The sequence below is a fragment of the Ascaphus truei genome, chromosome 2 (genome assembly GCF_040206685.1).
Source record: "Ascaphus truei isolate aAscTru1 chromosome 2, aAscTru1.hap1, whole genome shotgun sequence".
In the NCBI taxonomy this organism is placed as follows: Eukaryota; Metazoa; Chordata; class Amphibia; order Anura; family Ascaphidae; genus Ascaphus; species Ascaphus truei.
In genome coordinates this window covers 148,809,712-148,827,655 of record NC_134484.1, presented here as the reverse complement: position 1 = coordinate 148,827,655, position 17,944 = coordinate 148,809,712, and positions in this window count along the sequence as shown.

Here is a 17,944-nt window from a genome sequence, read left to right as displayed (position 1 = left end):
TTTTTTTTCAAAAACTTCAACCACTTTATAAATTAAAAAAATAAATAAAGTACAAGAAATAACAAAAAGAAATTCAAATAACAACAAAATAAAACAAATTTGAGGATGAACCTTTCTTGTTTTTTGGCATTTATCTCAGATTAAAAAATGTGTTCCGAAGTTCAATTCTAAATTCGAATGAAATGCTCAAATTTCTCAGGTTCACATTTCAAATCAGATAGTTAAGCTCTGTTCCAACTTCATACAGGTACATGAACACAGTGTGGTCTTTATGTATTGCAACATTGGCAATTTAGAATATACCTCTTGATTGTGAATTAATTAGATTCAGGGAAATTAGAACAATGTGAAAAAATAGTGCTTTGTTGGACTACAACATGAAAATAAAGCATCAGGCCATGAGCATACACAACAAGCAGCTTCTACTCTAATAATGGAGTTGAGATGGGGGAACACTGACCTAAAACAATTACAACACTGCTCAGACCATGGCTGCAGAATACAGTAAGATTTTTTCTGTGGAAAACAAATACATTAAAGCCGATTCCCTAAATTACTGCTAGAGGGCAGCACAGCATTAGAAAACAAATTACTAAATACAGGACAAGTTTTCTCTCTTACAGTATCACTTTGCTTTGTTTTTAACGTACTTTTCTTTAAAGGGATGATTCAGATATACAGTAGCGCAAAAGCAGTTTAAGGCAGTCAAAAAATATTGAATCATGTCCTTAGTCTTCTCTCATCTGTCTTTCATTTTAAATATTTGCTGTGCTGCACCGTTATTTTATTCAGCCATATATTTGTATGTTTTTCAAAGAATATCTCTTCTTGTCACTGTGCATTTCTCCAACTGGTAATGTCAACAATTTCTACAGTATGTGCCAACACCTTCTTTATTGTTTGGTTGCCTTAGCCTCCTTAAGAGGCAGCAGCATTGCTGTTGCTAAGCCATGTAACATGAGAGTATGAAATGTATGTCGAAACCAGGGCCAACAACAGAAATCATGGGCCCAGGACAAATGAAAGAAGGAGCCCCCCCACACCCCACTAGCCCCCCCACCACGGAAAACATTTTTTTAGCGCGCAACTTTTACTTAGCCCCCCAATACATATAAAAATACACCACCACCCCCAATATATATATAATTATACCCCCACACCCCCAACACATATAAAAGTATACCTCACCCCCAACCCCCATTCATATAAAAAATACACCCCTAATACAAATAAAAATCAGACTTACCTTGTGGAAGGTCTAGCTGTGGGGTGGCCGGTGGCTTTGAGGTGGGTAGTTTGCTGGTTGCTTAGGGAGAGCCATAGGCTGCAAATGGGGGCCATTGCTACAGGGGGCCATTGATGCGGGGGGCGGTGGCTGCGTGATGGTCAGTGAGCCGGTAGCTTAAGGAGGGCCGGTGGGCTGGTGGCTGCTACTGAATGAGGGCGGTAGCTGCTACTGGGGGGGGGCGGTCGCTGCTACTGGGAGGGGCAGGGGGCGGTAACTGCTACTGGGGGGCTGTTGCTGCGGGAGGGCTGGTGGCTGCAAAGGGGGTGCTGTTGCTAAGGGGATGGGGAGGCATTAGGCCGGTGCTGCAGGATGGCTGCGAGGGGGAGGGGGGCTAGGGTTGGGGATGGTGGACCAGTGTCTTTCGGAGGGACGGTTGGCTGGTAGCTACTACTGGGGGGGGCGGTGGCTGCTACTGGGGGGGCGGTGGCTGCTACTGGGGGTGGGGCGGTGGCTTCAAAGGGGGTGCCGTTGCTATGGGGAGGGGAAGGTGTTAGGACAGTGGCTGCAGAGGATGGCTGCGAGGGGGGTGGGTGGTGGCTAGGGTTGCCAGGTAGCGTGTCCAAAAATACTGGACACAATGCTAAAATATGCGAGATCCTCCCAATACATATAAAAATATAGCCCCTCCCCAATACATATAAAAAATACCCCCGCATCCTCACAAATCATATAAAAATACACCCCCAATACATATAAAAATACCCCCTCAATACATATAAAAATACCCCCACCTCCCCAATACATATAAAAAAATACCCCACCCCCCAATACATATACAAATATACCCCAAACACCATCAAATTCATATAGAAAATATACCCCCACCACCCATTACATATACAAATATACCCCAACCCCCCAATACATATACAAATATACCCTAACACGCCAATACATATAAAAAATACCCTAACCCCCCCAATACATATATAAAATACACACCCAATACATATAAAAAATACCCCAACACCCCCCCCCACATACATATATAAAATCCACCCCCAATACATATCAAAATTAGACTTACATTGGGGATGGTCTCAGGTCAGGCCCGGTGGCTGTCGGAGGCCGGTGGCTTTGGGGGAGGCCGTTGCTACGGGGGGGGGGGGGGGGCGGTGTGCCAGTGGCTGTGGCCACCACAGCAACTGTCTGTCTGTCCCACACTAAGGCTGCTCACGTGCGTGCCGGGCATCCCTCTGACGCCGGCACGCCAGAAGCTTAGCCCAGCTGACTTCCGGCGCTGCCGTCAGAGAGACCGGCCACTGGGTGCCCCGCAGCCACAAAGGGTTTTTTTTAAAATTTATTTCATGGGCACGGCCACGCAGGGGGCCCGGGTGGCCAGGGCCCGTGACTCACGGGGCCCGGGATGCAAAACCCAGCAAACCCCCCCTATTGGCGGGCCTGGTTGCAACAGCCAGTAATTAATCCGGCCATGCACGCTGCACCCACTCAAGCCATTGCAAAGGAAAAAGGCACACATTAACGTGCGGTGCATACACAATCATAGTCATACTATGTATATGCTAATGTGGCTCAATGGTCTAGAGTCATCAATGTAGTTAGCCCCATTTTTTAAGGTGCAAGTAATGAAAGTTGCATGGCAAAAAATAAGGAATGTTTTCCCGTGTCTGGTACAAGTATTAGGACCAGAACCAAAATGAATGAATATTGAAAATTGTGTAATTTGGGGTCCAGTTATCAAGACACAATATATTTTGGAACCTGAAAACTAACAAAAAAATGTTTTGCACTATTCACAATTTAATTGAGTGACTTAATGTGTACTAACACTTAAATAAAATATTATAGTGCTCATTCGTGACAGCGAATCAGTGAATCCAACCACCCCGGTTGGATATAAACACGTGAAAAAACAGAACTGTGCAGCGCCTGACAGTGACAATAATAATTATAACAACAAAGAGGAATACCGGCATCTAAAAGTCCAATTAGGTGGAATCCTGGATATCCAGTGAAAATACAGTAGTTCAAGTTCCAAAATGATCAGCAACCTGTCGATCTTGTAATGACCAGATGCAACCTCATTCATAGGGAGTGGAACATGAAATGAAACAAAAAATATATTTAGTGCAACACAGCTATGACAATTCATACAGACATGAAATCACAGGACCTGCTAACAACACAAACAGAACTGACAAACACAGACAGGACTAACAACCACAAAAGCAAAGCTAAGGAATAAAAATTAGTTTTAATAACTATATTAGATAAGATTGTAGACATTAGCAGGAACGCCAATCCGGTTGGGTAAAACCTGAGTAAAACTCACAGGACGGCAGAAGGTTAATGGCAATATACGTCAGCCACACTGGTGAGATCTATCATCCACGTGTAGAGGATTCGCAGGGCCCCCAGATCACCGTGTGCTCTTCCGTATGTCCTGTCTCCTTAGACCCGGAAGCGACGTCTCCGGTGTACTTCTCCAAGTCCCGTGTCAAGTCGGGACCGGTAGTGACGTCACCGGACGTGGCGTCACAAGCGGGCGGAACCTTTTGACAAAGCTTGAGAGGAACGGCGATCTTAACTCCTCTGCTGCTCTTCACCAAGTTATGGTATTCTGCACAAGACCTACTTCACCTTCAATGTCCTACAATGTCCAGCAATGAATAAAATAGCCCTACGCGTTTCGTGTGCGTAAGCACACTTCTTAAGTGGACAGCATCATATTTACTAGGGCCACAAATTTAAAATCTAAATTGGCCCCTAGCTGTCCACTTAATGTCCACGTGGATGATAGATCTCACCAGTGTGGCTGACGCATATTGCCATTAACCTTCTGCCGTCCTGTGAGTTTTACTCAGGTTTTACCCAACCGGATTGGCGTTCCTGCTAATGTCTACATCTTATCTAATATTGTTATTAAAACTAATTTTAAATTCCTTAGCTTTGCTTTTGTGGTTGTTATTCCTGTCTGTGTTTGCAAGTTCTGTTTGTGTTGTTAGCAGGTCCTGTGATTTCATGTCTGTATGAATTGTCATAGCTGTGTTGCACTAAATATATTTTTTGTTTCATTTCATGTTCCACTCCCTATGAATGAGGTTGCATCTGGTCATTACAAGATCGACAGGTTGCTGATCATTTTGGAACTTGAACTATTTCCACTGGATATCCAGGATTCCACCTAATTGGACTTATTAGGCGCCGGTATTCCTCTTTGTTGTATTCTTGTGTTATGATTGTACCATCAGATTATCATCAGGCTGCCTAGCTTGCTACTAGGGTTCACCCTCATATTAGGGTACATTATTTATCTCCATTAGCGCTGTTCTACATCACCTTTTTTTCTTTCCAAATAATAATTATAAATAATCTAATACTAATAATAATATCAAGATACATTTGACCGTGCAAAAATGTCCTTAGAATCAATGTCCAATTTAAAGGAAAGCTGGATCCAGATGAAGCTCAGCATATGTGGAAAGAGAAGAAAAAATACAACAACATAGTGTGATACTGTTGGATTCATCTATGAACAACCTATTAGGAACAAACTGGTGCATTGCAGAGGTAGGACACAGTCAAAAAAGGTAAGTAAAAAAGGTACATTTAATAAATTTAAAAACATGTAGCATGATGGTAGTACACTCCTCTCGCCAGGCGAAAAATTAGAATCCTTCTTACAAGAGTTAGGTAGGAACATAAACACGTAATGGTATCTTTCACAGGGGGTGGCTGTTAGCAGTCTCCGGTGTTTAGAATCCCCAGGAGGGTGGAGGAATGGTTGTGGTAGAGGTTAACCCCTTGTTTGCCTTAACCATTAGTTAAGCACTGCATTGCAATAGTTTTCTATCCAGTTAGGTAGCCGCGGTGGGGGTAGGGGGTAGGCATCGATGCAGTCAAAATCTACACCCTGCTCTGCACTTGGAGCAGATAAATCGCGGCCCAAGTCCGGCCTGATCCAAACCAAGTGCAGCACAAGTGGGAATTAACATCAGGATTAACATTGCGGGTGTCACGGCTTCTAAATGGGACTCCAGCTGCGTTAATGCTGCTGGGTCGCACCAGTCTGGAAGAGCTGTGAGAGCAGAAGGAAATGGTCTCTCTATCTGTCCAGCTCTAAAAGATGATCGCACTGTTATTATTATTATTTTTATTACATATGATTGAAGCAAGGAGTCTCCGGAGCTGAACCGCATTAATTTCAGCTCCGAAGCCCCCTGCTTCCAGAGGTGCAGGCCTCTTTATGAGGTGCCGATATCTCATGCAAATTTAAATGTCCTGCGTCCCACCACATATTTCTCTAATAGGGATATTGCTAAAATCTGTGTGCGGTGATGTGGGTAGAGGGGGTGTGTGATGGGTAGTAGCCCCAGGGAATGCTGGTTAGGCCTCTTGGGGGGTAATAGGAGGGGTTAAACCCTTAATTGCCTTAGCGATTACTACCTGCTAAGGCAATGAAGGGATTACTGGCCAGTAAATAGGGTTTTAAATGTTGGTACCACTGAAGAGGAGGATAAGAATGTTCTTCATCTTGACAGGGGTAAGTACTATTTTTATTTGCTTTAGAGTGGCTCACTATAGATTGATTATAAATGGGCAAAAGCACTATTAGTCACATTTGGCTTATAGGGCTATTGCCGATTACTATGTGTTCTGGGAGAGGGGTTGTTGGTGGTAAAGGGGATGGTTGATAGGGGAAGTAGGGTGCTCATTAAAGGGACAGAGACAGGGGCCACTTCTCTTTGCTCTCTCAGTGCAGCTATTCCAGACTGGTACGGCCCAGCAGAGTCCCATTCAGAAAAAGGGACCTGCTGTGCTAATCCTTATGGGAAATGAGTCTACTGAGTTTTAGGGCATGGGGAAGCTGCTATGGGGTGGTCGTCAAGCTCAATTCCGCTGCAGTTTCCTTGCGGACAAAATTCAAGTAAATGATACTCCATCTGTATACAGCAATTACCCCCCAAAAAAATCCAAACATAAATCCATTGATTGTCACTGTGGATAACTAGATCCTCTTAATGGAGCGCCTGGGTAGCCATATTGGCAATCAATATTAAGCTATAATTTAAAAAAAATATTAACAATTAAAATACATGAATTTCCTCCCCTTCATTACCTTAGTGGCTAACCGCTAAGGTAATGAAGGGGTTAACCCTCCCCCTTTCGAGGCCTAACCATCCTCCCTGGGGAAACTACCCTCATTACCCACCCCTCTAACCCAAACAATCCCCCCCACCACCACCACCACACACTGTGATGGGCAATAGCCCTATTAGCCAGATATGGCTAATAGCGCTTTTGCCCATTCAAAAGCATACACAATACACAATAACATTAAATAACATTTACAATACAATAATAACAAACACTAGCCATTAAATATATTGATTTTCACTGTGGTTACCTATGCCCTCAAAAACAATCCATGCTTGATGGCACAAAAATCAACAACAACAAAAACAATTATAAATAAATAAATCTAAAAAACATAAAAAATAATCAATGACACAAAAATAAACACAAATAAAGATGATAGGGAACACATTTGACTATAGGGTGCCCATTGATTACTAATGTGGCTATCTGTGCCCTGTTGAGATCATAGGTAACCCAGTGAAAATCAATGGATTTAATGACTAGTGTTTGTTTTTATTGTATTGTAATTTGTATTTTATTGTGTATTATCTATGCTTTTTGAAAGGGAAAAGTGCTATTAGCCATATTTGGCTAACAGGTCTGTTGCCCATTTTTGTGTGTGTGGGTGTAGCGGGAGTTTTTTTGCTGTGGGTAATGGGAATGGATTCTGGGAATAGTAGCATTGGGGAGGGTGATTAGGCCTACCAGAGGGGGGTAATGGGAGGAGTTACCATATAAGTTACTACCCACTAAGGTAATTAAGGGGTTACTGGTCAGTATATAGTGTTTTAATGGTCGGTATCTGCCCTTTATTGGCTGTTGATGATACTGAGAAGGAGGATGGCCTTCATCATGGGAGGGGTAAGTGCTACTTTTATTTTCTCTATTGTGCCCATAGATTTCCATGTGAGTATCAATGCCCACATTGAGGGCATAGGTAGCTACAGTAAAAATCAATTTAATAGCTAGTGTTTTATTTTATTGTAATGTATATTTTATTGTATTTTGTAAAATGTATTTGTTATGCTTCTCAAAGTGCAAAAGCGCTATTATCCAGATTTGGCTAATACTGTACAGTAGGCCTATTGCCCATTACTGTGTGTGGCGGTGAAGTGGGGTTATGGGGGGTAGAGAGGTGTGTGATGAGGTTATTTGCTTCAGGAAAAGTGGTTAGGCATCCTGGCGGTGGCAGGGGGAGGGTTAACCCCCTCATTTTCTTACCGGTTAGCCACAAAGGTAATAAAGGGGTTATTAATGAGTTTTAATTGTTAATTATTTTTTTTCATTATAGCTTAATATTGATTGCAATTGTGACTATCCAGACTCTCTATTAAGAGGGTGTAGTTATCCACAGTAACAATCAATGGTTTTTGGTAATTACTGTAAAATATATTTTATTTTGGTTAATGCCCCAAACCACTATTAGTCACATTTGGCTAAAAGGGATATTGGTCTTTAGTCTAGAAGGGGGGTGAATGGTTAAACCATCTCGGGCGGGGAGGGGTGTTGATGGGTGGGTTTTACCCCTTCATTACCTTAGTGGTTAGCCACTACGGTGACAAAGCTTTGCTTTAACTTTATTTGTATTTTTAGTACAGTAACAGATTGCTCACCACAAACAAGGCGTGACCACGAGGACAAGGTGGGGATTGATATATAACACCAACCCACAGCCGCGTGGGCACGTCTGGAGTGTAGATACTGTAGGTCGGGGTTGGAGAGGTATAGATGGTCAGAGATACTTGCCGAGGTTGGGGTTGGAGCGGTGCGGATTGTTAAAGGTACTTAGCCGTGGTCAGGATTGGAGAGGTGCGGATTAACGTGGTACTTTGCCGAGATCGGGGTTGGAGAGATGTGGATCATCATTGGTTGCCGGGGTCAGGAGTTCAGAAGAGCAGAGTCAAGAAGAATAGCCGAGGTCAGAAACAGTGGAACTAGGAAACGGAGTATTAAACAAGACTGTGGAGGCAACGGTAGTAGTAAACACTTCACACGTAGGAAGGTTTATGCTCAGCCGATTTGCCAGTGGGCCAGCTGAGCATGTTAAGGACACAAAGACCAATGAGGTAACAGGCTGGAGGAGGCAGGTCAGAGAGAGTGAGTGTGATATGAGGAGACAGTGCAGGAGACAGGTGTTGGGAAGATCCCAGAAGCGGAGAGATGACATTGCTAGTGCACGCGCCACGTGAGCGCGCTGCGCACTGATAACGTTGCAGTGTGAGAGGAGTCTGGAGACGGGACGAGAGAGGGTAGTATTAACCTCTGTGCGGGATGCTTGCGCACCTAGCATGGCGGCTGGTCCCAGGAGAAAGAAGAGAAGTGCCATGGCTGACGGAAGGAACAGGGGGCCCAATCACGGGTTGGAGTAAGTGATAAGTGCGCAGAGCGCAGAGCGCATCGTGGATAATGGATCCAAAGAATACCCCCCCTCAGGAACGACCTTCAGGCATCTCAGGAAGAGCTTTTGCAGATATTTTGCGTGGAAGAGCCAGAGAAGCCTGAAGGCATGAAGATGGTGGCAAGGAGCCCAGGACCGTTCCTCTGGTCCAAAGTCCCTCCAGTGTATGAGATACTGTATTGACCCCCTGCAAATCCTAGAGTCCAAGATGGACTGGACCTCATACACCTGTTGGCCCTGTACAAGGAGAGGAGCCGGAGACAAGGATGAATCGGGGAAGCGAGGATCCCGGATGGCCAGCTGCAGCAGGGAGACATGAAACATAGACAGAATCCTCATAGAGGGAGGGAGGCACAGACAGTATGCTACCGGGTTGATCTTCTCCACAACGTAATAGGGTCCGATTAAATTTGGTGCTAATTTTAGTGTGGGAACCTTGAAGCGGATATTCTTGAAGAAAACCACACCCTGTCTCCCAGGTTGAAGTCTTGAATACTCCTACGATGACGGTCCACCTGTGTCTTCTGTCTAGAAGTTGCCCTGGAAAAATTCTGCAGGATTCTTTTCCATGAATTCTGTAGCCAAAGAATTCTGTTATCTGCAGCCGGTACCCCAGAACTGGGAATGGCGATATGCAGGAGAGACGGGTGAAACCTATAATTAATGAAGAAGGGCGACTCTATGGTAGATTCATTGCGTAGATTGTTGTGTGCAAACTCGTCTCAAGGAAGGAGGTCAGTCTAGTCATCCTGGGTGTCTGAGACTAAACAATGAAAATATTGCTCCAGTGACTGGTTGGTTCGCTCTGTCTGATCGTTGGTTTGGGGATGATAACCCGAAGAAAACTGCATAGATATACCTAATTGCTGTGAGAAGGAACACCAGAACTTCGAAATAAACTGTGACCCACGATCGGAGACGATGACCTGCGGCAACTCATGGAGGCGGAACATGTCTTTGACAAAGATGTCTGCCAGTTTTGGAGAGTTGGGAAGACCTTTCAATGGGACAAAGTTGGACTGCTTAGAAAAGCAGTCTACAGTGGCGGCCGACCTGAGTCTAAGTCGGCTAGATCCGCGGCTCTCAGATTATCCAGGTTAGGTGCGGTTTTCTGTTTGTTTCGCCCGGAGTGAATTGCGTTTTTTTAGCGCTCGTGATTTTAGCATTTTATTCTCGCCGTCTGCAATACTGCAATGCCGTGTAAAAACTCAGTGGAGCGTTTGCGAGCTGTTGTCTTGGGAGTCTAATACCTTTGCAGTTCAACCTACATCAGTACACAGTCTGTGTGTGCGCACGCAGTAATTGTAAATTTGCATATTTAAAGTATACATGCATTTGCAGTGCTGTGCTGCTGTACAGAATGTCTCATTTGAAAATTGTTGAAAGCGCCTAGGCGTGTACAGTACTGTAACAGTATCACATTTCGGCATATACAGCGCTCTCCCCTCGCTCAGGATAATTAACTGCACTGCAGGGTATTTCAACTTCTTATCTTCTCTACAATGCAGTACATCTCTCCCACACCATTCCTTTGAACGTGTGTCTGGTTTCAATCACATTCCTGCTTGACAGCAGGTGATTACTACGCATGTGCCTGTTACTTCGCCCACCACTGCTTGCTTGTTCAGTGACCAAAAAAATAAAAAAAATAAAAATTATTGTAATTTTTTTATTTTTATTTTTTCTACAAGCCTGCAAAAACCATCTTACTGTATTACGATATTCAATCTGTGCTGTAGCTTTTGACTGCAACCCTGTGCGTTTGACTGCACATGGTTGATTTGTGTGCTTTTTACTGTACGTACTGTATTTGGGGGTGTATTATTATGATGAACTGTCTTTTGAAATGAAAGTATGTCTTTATCTTTGAACTTCATGGAGCTGTACCCTGTAGCCCCCTCCCCCACGAACACACACGGCTAGCTCAAGGATTGAAATTCCACGGAGTCGTTAATTTTCTGAATCTTGACATTGTGTTCTTAATCCGTCCATAGCCAACCTACAAAGCCTCACTGCGCCTGCGTGTAATCCTTTTTGAGATGGGAGCTAGCTGCTTACTGCGCATGACTCACCCAACCCCCCCCTCTCCACAGAGTCGTTCATTTTCTGAATCTTGCCATTGTTTTGTTAATCCGTCCATAGCCGACCTACAAAGCCTCACTGTGCCTGCGTGTAATCCTCTTTGAGATGGGAGCTTTGAGGCGTCGTTTACGGTAACGCTTTGGAAAATCCCTTCTCGAATTTGATTTGCACAGAGCATCACCTCTCTATGCGTCTGTGTAATCCTCTTTCGAATGGGAGCTAGTTGATTGCTGCTCATGCGCCTGTAACTTCACCCACCACTGCTTGCTTGAGTGCCCCCCCAAAAAATTTTTTAGCTATCATTTTTTAACTGTTATTTTATCCACAAGCCTGCAAAAACAATCTTGATATTACGATATTCAATCTGTGCGTTTGCCTGCACATGGTTGATTTGTGTGCTTTTTATGTACTGTATTTGGGGGTGTAGGGATCAAATTACAGTATTATGATGAACTGCCTTTTGAAATTCTGTACTCTACTCTATGTAATTGAACTGCTGCACAACTAATCCTTCATCCCTCCCCCACGCACACACAAACTCTTATCGACAGACACCTTCACAGAGTCATTAATTTTCTGAAGTTAGTCATTGTATTTTCAATCCGTCCCTAGCCGAGCGTCAATTGCCTCACTGCGCCTGCGTGTACTCTAATCCTCTTTGAGATGGGAGCTTGCTGCTTACTGCGCATGAGTCACCCAACCCCCCTCCACAGAGTCGTTAATTTTCTGAAGTTAGTCATTGTGTTCTTAATCCGTCCATAGCCGAGCTACAAAGCCTCACTGCGCCTGCATGTAATCCTCTTTGAGATGGGAGCTAGCTGATTACTGCACATGACTCACCCTGCCCCCGCCCCCCCCAACCCTTTGAGGCTTTGTTTACGGTAACGCTGTGGAAAATCCCTTCTCGATTTTGAAATGTATGTCTGACTTGCACAGCATTGTGAGAATTGAGAGTTAAAAAAAACATTAACTGATTCCTGTTGTTTTGTCATTCATTCTTATTCATTGGTGTACTGTGGGTGTGGGGGGGGGTGTTGTCAATGATTATGATTAGCAGGAATGTAAATAAATATTTATTTTATTTTATCAGGAACCAAAAAATACAAATATAAAAATAATCATGAGTAATACATAATGTAGTCTTTATTAAGTTCTTCTGGCAGATTGAAATTGGATAAACATTTAGAAAACATTTATAAAACATGGAGAAACATGAATAATGCACATTTATAAGAATGTTGTGTGTTTTAAATTATATTAATAAAAAAATGTTTGTAAGTTTTAACTTGCATATATACAGAAATGTTTTAACTTGCTGTACACACACACACACACAGGACCTGCACAATTTCAGTCCCTGAGGGCCGCAAACAGGCACGGTTTACAAAGTGTTAATTGTGATGTCAATTTAAATCAAAAAAACACACCCCACCATGTGGAAAAGGTAAATAAATATATACCAATGTAGATGAGCGTCTGCTGCTGTGTAAAGGGTAGCCCAAGACCCTAGAATCTAGTAACAAAAAAACAAACAAAGAGCACAACACTCATCGTGAAAAATGTAATAAACTATGTTTATATATAAGGTGTTTCAAGGTTATGCGTACATCAAGGTAGATTAATCAAGCATTGAGCCTGTTGAGCTACGAAACGCCACGTAGGAGAGATACCATTCAACCTATATACTTTTATTATTCATATTCCAAGGTGTATTTTATTGTTGTCAAACGGTTTGCTGAACACCGAGTTGATTTCCTCTTCTGCGCATGTGCCGCGCTGTTGTCTGCCTCTGTGTTTGCCAAGTGAGGTCTGAATAATTACTGGCAGACGCTGTTACTCAAAGCAGAGCGGGTGCTCTGATGTCACAGAAGGGCCCGTGGGACCACGATGTCACGCTGCCTGACTGATCGGGAAACACAGTGTGGTCTGCAGAGGAACCTGTGTACTACTTGCGAGCAAAGGACAACCACTCCCCAGGATCCACTAAGCGTATTGACGCTATTTACAGGACATTGAGACTGTGGCAGAGTCATCAATTATCTGGCATTTCACCTACCTGTAGGTGGAAAGGAGAGTGAAGCTCTGGTGGTTCCTGGTTGCAGATGCTGGTAACTGCCACTCTGTGGCTCTATGCTTGATTAATCTACCTTGATGTACGCATAACCTTGAAACACCTTATATATAAACATAGTTTATTACATTTTTCACGATGAGTGTTGTGCGCTTTGTTTGTTTTTTTGTTACGGTTTAAAAAGGTTACCCTGAAAACCGGGCCAGTTTGCTGCCCTCGAGGACTGTACTGGTGCAGACTGTTTTGCACACCATCCGACAGTATATGTTTTGACTTGCCGTTCTTTAATAAAGGAGATGTTGCATTTTGTATATTTTATGAATAAAGAATTTGTTTTTAAAACATGTGACTGTAAACCATACTGACTGACTGAAATGTTTTTTACTTTCTATATCTAAATGTTTTCACTACTGTAGCAGTAAACCATACACCTGTTGATGTTTTGAATTGCTGTGCACTTAAAATGTTTCTACATTGTACAGTATTTGTAAATAAATGTTTTTGTACTTTCTCCACCAATAAAAGAACATGTTGATTTGTTTTACATTGTTCCATTGGCTCCTTTGCTACTGTAACAAAATACAGTGTTTCTAGAATGTACACTACTGTCCAAGCATACTGTACTGTATACTGTAGGCATGCTTAGTACAAGAGTATTAAAAAAAAATAGAAGATACATACTGTATGTACAGTACTGTAATACATGTAGAATAAATGCATAGTTTTTATTTGTTCGGGTATATTTAAAAGTATTGTATACTGTACGGCCGGAAAATGAAACTAAACTGTAGACTCCGGTACGTGGGTTTTTAAATCCGATTCAGCAATGTGCAGGCATTGTTATACAAAGCGATATTATCCATCAAAATCCCTCCATTAGCCATTTTCTTTTCTGAGGAAAAACAAAAAGAAAAGTTTTACTGTAATGGTCAGTCCCCTAAAGACGTTCCCAGCCAGTCCCACCAACAATTTTCTCGGGGGGCGTCTCCTGTTCACATGCGCATGCGCCTACCATCGATGTAATGACACGCATATGCATTTCATGAAGGTTCCAATGCGCATGCGCCTTGCGTTCCACCAATTGTTCAGTATCTGCAGTACAGTACTGGAGAAGCCGCTCAGCCAATGATATTGCTTACAGGAGAATCGCTTGACTTTTGAATCGCACCGATATTGATACTGTATGGTCAAAATAAAAAAAACACAGAAAATAATACGGCAACAATACTCACCATAGAATTTCCCATTCAGCTGGCGCCGGGCCACTGCCAGTCCAGTGTTCTTGATCATCCACGTCGATAGTTGGCAGCGGGACTAATACACCTGTAGTCAGCTGATGAGGCTGGAAATTGCTTAGGTACATGCAAGCTTGATCGAAACTGTACGCAAAATCCGGCTCAGGCTCGCTGGACAGACAGCAAGGGTTGTCACTGACGGTGGGACCGTTATTGGAAGCCGGTGCTGGTGCTTGGCAGCGACTGTCATTTCTTAGTTGGTTTTAACACGACCTTTCGCCATTTGCTGTCTACATGATCATAGATACAGGAAAAAGCCGGTGATACACACCATTACCCTCCAATAAATTGTGGCTCAATACGATAAAAACAGGGATCGCAACATAACCTTTTCCTTATTGCACGCTTCCACGTATGAGGAGCTGGCGAAAATTTGTAAAAGTCATAGTTTTCGATAAAATACTGATAAATTTGAACAACTGTTGCCATCTTATCATCTGTTGCATTAATCGCAGCCCATATCAAATACGCGTAACTTCTGTCGGGTTTTTGGAAAACGGGCTGCACTTGAAAACTCATGGCGGGGGCTCTCTGGAGAATACTGTAACAGAAACTGGTCTTTGTCTTTCTTTAATATGAAAAGCCTAAATAGATACATTATTGCAACCTCTTCCTTCAGTCTCAAGGCCAATTTACAATAGCACACTGTGGTATCTTTTTTAAATGAAACACCTGCAAGTCGACACATTACTGAAGCGCATGCGCATTACAATTCATGAATATCTGCCATCTGGCGGGCAAGCGAAGAATTGCAACCTATTAAATCCAAACCATTCTCAATAAACGCATCAAGCGCACGTCAACCGCGCATGACTCGCGCATGACTCGTGGCTGAGAACGCAAAATGAATGCGGCATGCTCCCGGTGAAGTGCGTTGCATTCCAGGAAAAAGCCAGGGAAAAACCGGCGATTTGTTAGAATAAGATGCGCCGCAGCAGTACCACTACTAAGATGATGTTCATCCCTTTAGACAAGGGCAGTTCAACTATAAAGTCCATGGACAGATAAGTCCATGGACGGTCCGGGATTGGAAGAGGTTGAAGGAGTCCTGGTGGTTTGTTCCGAGGAGTCTTATTCCGAGCACTTCGAGCACGCAGAAACAAATTCCTCAATGTCCTTCTGCATATCAGGTCACCAAAATGTCAGCTCCGCAAGGTCGGTGGTTCTTCTAGTACCAGGATGTCTAGATGACTTTGAAGAATGACCCCATTCAAGAACCTTCCTCTGATGAGGTAGTGAGGTAAAGAAACGCCCATCAGGAACTTTGAGACATTCTGGGATTTGGGACTGATTTTGTACAATCTCTCTCAAGGCATCGAAGGTGTTTGTGGAAAGTATGTACTGTATGTAGAGGGAAGTATGGTTTCCTGACGATCCTTGTTTTTGTCGTCCACCAAAAACTGATGGGGAAGGGCATCGGCCTTGACATTTTTTGAACCCGGTAGAAAAGATTATTATTGAAACGGGAAAAGAAAAGTGACCACTGGGCTTGTCGAGCCCCTTGGCGACGAGCGCCTTCAATGTAGAGTATGATCTTATGGTCAGTCAAGATGGTGAAAGGATTCTCCGTGCCTTCTAAAAGATGTCTCCATTCTTCTAGAAATAACTTGATAGCTAGAAGTTCTCGGTTACATACTTCATAATTTTGTTCGGTTGGAGAAATAATTTTCGAGAAAAAGGAGCACGGATGAAGTCTGACTTGATGAGTCCATCTCTAAGACAGGATAGCTCCGGCCCCGATGTCTGATGCTATCATTTCTTAGGTGAACGGATGTTTAGAATCCGGATGTATGAGGATGTGTGCGGAAACGAAGGCGGTTTTCAGATGATTCAAAGCTTGACTAGCCGCCAGCGACCATGAAGTAGGATCCACACGTTTATTCATTAAGGCTGTAATGGGAGCTACCGCAGAAGAGAAATTTTGAATGAACCTGCGGTAGTATTTCGTGCAGCCCAGAAAGTGCTTTACAGCCTTGAGAGCAGTGGGATGAGGCCAATCCAGGACCGCCTTCACCTTAGCTGGATCCATGGTGAGACCAGTGTCAGAAACGATGTATCCGAGAATGCTGTGGAGGTTTGGTGGAACTGACACTTTTCCAGCTTGGCGAACAAATGGTTTTCATGTAGGCATAACTGTACATTTTTGACATGGCCAACATGTTCCTGTGAAGACTTAGAAACAAATTATGTCATCCAGATAGACAATAACAAACTGATTGAGCAGGTCCCTGAAGATTTCATTAACAAAGTCTTGGAAGACGGCAGGGGCATTACAGAAGCCGAAGGGCATGACGAGGTATTCATAATGGCCATCTCGAGTATTGAAAGCCGTTTTCCATTAGTCACCCTGGCTATTTCTTACCAAATAGTAGGCGCCACGCAGGTCCAGTTTGGTGAAGCTGGTGGCCCCTTAGACGCGATCGAAGAGTTCCGAAATCAATGGCAATGGGTACTGTTTTTTTATGGTGATCTTATTAAGAGCTCTATAATTGATATAGGGTCGTAGTGATCCATCCTTCTTCTTTACGAAGAAGAAACCTGCTCCTGCTGGAGAAGATAAATTCCGAATAAACCCCTTTAGTAAATTTTCTTGAATGTACTCCTTCATGGCTTTATTCTCATGAAGGGAAAGTGGATATGAGCTTCCCCTAGGAGGTACAGAACTGGGTAGCAGATCAATCAGACAATCGAAGGGATGATGAGGTGGCAGAAGCTCCAATATTGCTTTATCAAAAACATCACGAATATCATTGTAAACCTTGGGCAAAGTTACCTTCTCTTCTTTAGGAGCAGCAACCCGGCACATACTTTTGACAGGCACCGCGCAATTCTTAGAACAAGAAGCGTTCCACAGAACAGGCTCCTTGTCAGTCCAATAAATAGATGGGTTGTGAAGTTGGAGCCACGGGAGACCAAGAATCACGTTGACCGATGGAGTATAGATGCCTCCAGCTGGATCTCTTCCATATGGGCCTCTCCTCAACTTAAACGAAAAAGAGTTGGCTGTATAGAGATAAATGCTGGTTGCAGTGGTTGACCATCAATTGCTTCCAACCCTACAGGGCAATTCTTGCGGACGAGTCGGATTATTCCTCTCAGTGAAGCCCTAGTCAATGAAATTGCCTCCTGACTCGGAATCCACAAAGGCTAAAGTGGTGGTATGGAAGTCCTCGCTGGTCAGCGTAACAGGTACAAGGGTCCTAGTTGGCAATGGTTACTCTTTGATAAGAGAGGTAGAAAGTGTTCCCAATGTGATTCCCATGGACCTCATTGGGGGTTGGCGTTTCCAAACTTATGGGGGCAATAGAGTACCTGATGTCCGGGATTGCCAATGTAACGCTCGACCTGCCCACAAGCCAGACGAAACCCAGGGACTGAGGTGGAAAGGAGTAATACCACACACCTAGCAGTAAACGGGGGCACGGCCGGAGTGTGAAAGTAGCGTAGGTGGTCCTGGTAACAAAAATAGAATGGGTACCGTATTTGCCAACTCCAGCGTAGAAAGGTAAAGTCCGTAAGCCAATGGTCGTGGGATGGAGAGAGCAGCGTAGTAGAGTGTCCATAAGCCTGGGTCGTGGAGTGGAGAGAGCAGCGTAGTAGAGTGTCCGTAAGCCGTGTCCAAGGGATATAGAAGTCTGCAGGGTAGTAATGTCCAAAGCCAAATCCAAGGGTTCCAGAGAGCAGCGTAGTAGAAGTCCAAAGCCAAAGGT